This window comes from Tenrec ecaudatus, chromosome X, assembly GCF_050624435.1.
Source record: "Tenrec ecaudatus isolate mTenEca1 chromosome X, mTenEca1.hap1, whole genome shotgun sequence".
In the NCBI taxonomy this organism is placed as follows: domain Eukaryota; kingdom Metazoa; phylum Chordata; class Mammalia; order Afrosoricida; family Tenrecidae; genus Tenrec; species Tenrec ecaudatus.
The window spans coordinates 166,620,775-166,624,479 of record NC_134548.1 but is presented as its reverse complement, the minus strand read 5'-3'; the positions used below and the strand labels follow the sequence as shown (position 1 = coordinate 166,624,479).

The 3,705-nt window shown below is 54.6% G+C and overlaps 1 pseudogene; it reads left to right on the top strand.

Annotated features, from left to right (window-relative positions):
- The first annotated feature begins 312 nt into the window (after window positions 1–312).
- Window positions 313–1,722, top strand: LOC142433853 (mitochondrial glutathione transporter SLC25A39 pseudogene; annotated as a pseudogene).
- Window positions 1,723–3,705: the final 1,983 nt, after the last annotated feature.

The following is a 3,705-nucleotide window of genomic DNA, read 5'->3' as shown; positions in this document are numbered from 1 at the left end:
GCTTAACTTGTAAAGACGGCCTGCCTTGAGAATTTTGCTCTGTGAAGATCTCTCTCTCCAGGGAGAACGACCAGGCTTTCTACCCCTGCAAAGAGCTCCGTCACGAGGGCAGTGCTACCCTGCCCTGTGTTAGCTGCTAGGAGTCGGCATCAACTCCGTGGCAGTGAGTTTGCTTTGGGACAGAGGATCAAAAAACAATAGAACACCGAGACACGCAAACCCTGCACCGGCCGGCCTTGGAGCCCCTACGGGCCGGGTTCCGGGCGCTGAACAGCGCGAGCACCAGCCCAGAGTCAGGATGGAGACGACAGGATGGCTGACCAGGGCCCCGGTGGCATTGGCCCTCTCCAACAAATGGTGGTCTGGAGCGATGGAACAGTGGTCCCCGCTCTCTTCAGGACACCCCTGGATGTGCTGAAGGTGCGTGTGCAGTCCCAGCGCCCCTCGGTGGCCCCCGAACTGAAGACTCCCTCTCTAGACTCTGGAGCGTCTCCTATAGCGAATCGCCCGAGTGCCTCCTGTACAGCAACGGTGTCCTGGAGCCCCGTCCTGGTGCCCACATGGGGCACGCTGTGCTCCATGCTTTTAGGGTCCCATCTGATTTTCCATGGGCACCATGGATGCCTGATGAAGCTTGTGGAGCACCAGGGCACCAGCACTCTGTGGGGCAGCCTCCCAGCCACCCAGGTGATGGTGGTGCCAGGCACTGGCATCGACTTCACCTCTTATGACCAACTCAAGACCTGCCTGCGTGGCCTAGCCTTGGGCTCTTACCTTCATGTCTGCATGGTGGCTGACACTCTGGCCAGCGTGGGTATTCTGACAGTGGTCAGCACCCTGGAACCGGTGAGGACAAAGCTACAGGCGCAGCAGGTGTCCTGTCTGGAATTGGGCACCTCTGTGCAGGCCCCAGTGGCTCTTGGTGGCTGGCGCTCCCTCTCTGGCAGGGCAGGGGCCACGGCCCTGCAGCACATGCCCTTCAGAACCTGTATTGGTTCAACAAGGAGGTGATTAAGTTCTGCTGAGTGCCCCTAGGCCAAAGGACCAAGATATATATGCAGGGCATTGGCTTTGTGGCTGGCGCCATCTCTGGGACGTTGGCAGTCACCCTGGCCCTGCCTTTCAACGTGGTGAAGACTCAGCGCCAGGTCTGTCAAGCTGGGCACAGCCGAGACTCTGAGAGTGCGGCCAGCACAGGTCAGCTCCACCGGGCTGCTGCTCCAGAAGAGGAGGAGGAGAATCCTGCAGGAGTCCGGCATCAAGGGGCTCTTTTCAGGCTTCCTGACTTGGATCAAGGCCACCTCCTTTGGGCCATTATCCTCAACACTTACGAGAGTTTGGCAGAAGCTTCTTCCAGAAGCTCAAGCAGTAGCAGCTGCCGCGCCCTTGAATGGGGACAGAGGTCCCCCATCTCCTCGGATGGGCTGTGGGCTGAAGGACACTGAGCCAAGTGCCTTTTCCTCCGCACTGAGGGGCGGGCGAGCCCTGCAGGACCCCCTCTCCCTCTCTCCTCACATCCCCACTCTTACTTCCCTCCCTCCACACGGTCAGAAAATACACACACCCACACATATGCACACCGTGGTTTTGCTTTCACCACCGTCGCAATGGGTGTGCCTTCTGGTGTCATACGCTGTCCCTACAAAAGTGACCGTTTTCCAGTGGCCGCAGCTGTTCTCGCTGGACCTCCTCTGCAATTACTCGCCGCCCACTGCTCGTTGACGGATGCGGAGGAAGCGTCCTCTTCTGGCTCGCTGTCTTCTGCTACCTGGCGCTGATTTATTTTCTTTCTCCTGCCCCACAACACAAGCACGTGCCGCCTTCTTCCTGGCATGGGCCCATCCGTTTCAGCGGTGTTTCTTCTGGAAGTCTCTCGAAGGATTCTTCTCACCTCCCTCACTAAGCTCATCACCTGTTTGGGAAACACAGAGGCCCAGAAGGACATTCGTTTAGAGCAAGGCAGTGTTCGGGTGGATGAGAAAGGGGCGTTTCTTGAGAAGGGGTGCACCGAGAGAGAGAGAGAGAGAGCGAGATGGGGGTCAGAAATGAAGAGAGGGAGTCCTGGGGGCATGGGGGCGAAGGGACACGGGGAAGAGTGGAGAGTCGGGGATCTCGCCATCGTACCTCCTCACTCTTTGTGACTCGGGCTGACACGCGTCCTTCTCCTCAGTCTGCTCTTGTGAGCTGTGCTTTCGAATCGCTCGGAGCCCGCGGTGGGCTCCTCCATCGCGGAGCCTGCTCTTCAGCCATCGCTAAGCCTCTGAGGCGTCTACCTGGGGCTCTGGAGCTTTCTGCACAAGCCCCGCCCTGGGACAATGGAGAGCCACGCCCTCCAGCTATGATTGACGTTTTCCCTCAGCCAATAGCGGCTTTCCTTTTCAACAGGGCCTTTCCCCTCAGCCAATAGTACCTACAAAGGTTTTGACATCAGAAAGCAGCCATGGGACACCTCTGTGCGGGGAGAAGGGTGCTCGAAGACCAAGATGGTCTACTTGGAGAAACGCATCCTTCCCTAATGCACCTTCCGGCGCCTTCCCGAACTGACCTGCCGCCCTTGCTCGTCTTCCTGTTTCAGTTCAACTACTGATCATGGCAGGGATAGGGTGTTTCCCGAACTGGGTGCCACAGCCTCCACGATTCAACGGTCCATTCTGTCTTTTTCCAGCCTCCACTATTGTCCAGTGCTTTGGATATCTCGTAAATACCACGATATTTTTCTTCCTAAGAAAAAATATTGAGTTGTACATACCTAAAATCCTTCCGAGTGGATATGGCCATATTGACATTTCCGTGGAAATAAGAATCCTTGCCCTCTGACAAGTTTCATTCGTGTTCCTGGAAGGCAATTCACTCTTCCATCCTACTGCTTTTCCCCCAACGTCCAGCTCTGTTCAGTTATCCAGACCGACAAGGCTCCCCGGATGCCAGTGAATGGACTTGATGCGTTCAGTATCCTAGTCTCACTTTTGATGGGATGGGGATGGTATAGATAAAGTACTCTGGGGTGGGCTTTACCAGGGTGGGCCAGAAGGAGCATCTATGTACCCTCCAGAAGTTGTGCTTACTGGCTGCATGGAAACAACTACCACCTATGAAAGGAGGGCACCCAAAAATCGCTCTGTGCCGTATAGTCAGTAGAAACAAACAGACAACACAAATGACATTCATATTGGAATGAGGAAGTAAACGATCTTTATTCATAGACTACATTAGTCTATCTTGAAATTTCCATTAGTCTAAACTAGTGTCTACAGTGAATCACTGGATTAGCCGAGGCTGGATGATATGAGGTCAGCATGCAACAACCAATTGTACATTCATGCAGTAGCAATAAAAATGGAAAATGGAAAGTCAAAGCACAGCAATTTTAACACGCATCAGAAAACATGAGCTCCGGAGGGGTAATTCTTCCAAAAATCACAAAAGCTCTACTGCTCTGAGGACAACCCGATCTGTCTTGGAAAAAGTACGCCCCGAGTGTTTCGGAGAGACAGAGATGCCAAGACTTTGTCCTGCAAGCTTTGGACATGTTGCCAGGAGAGACCAGTCCCCGGAGAAGGATATCATATTTGGTAAAGGAGAGGGGCAGCAAAAAGAGGCAGGCCCCCGAGGAGATGAATTGATGCAGGAGCTTCAGCAACGTGCTCAAGCGTAGGGACGGCCCATTGTGCGGACGCCACAGGACTGGGCAATGTCTTGTTCCAT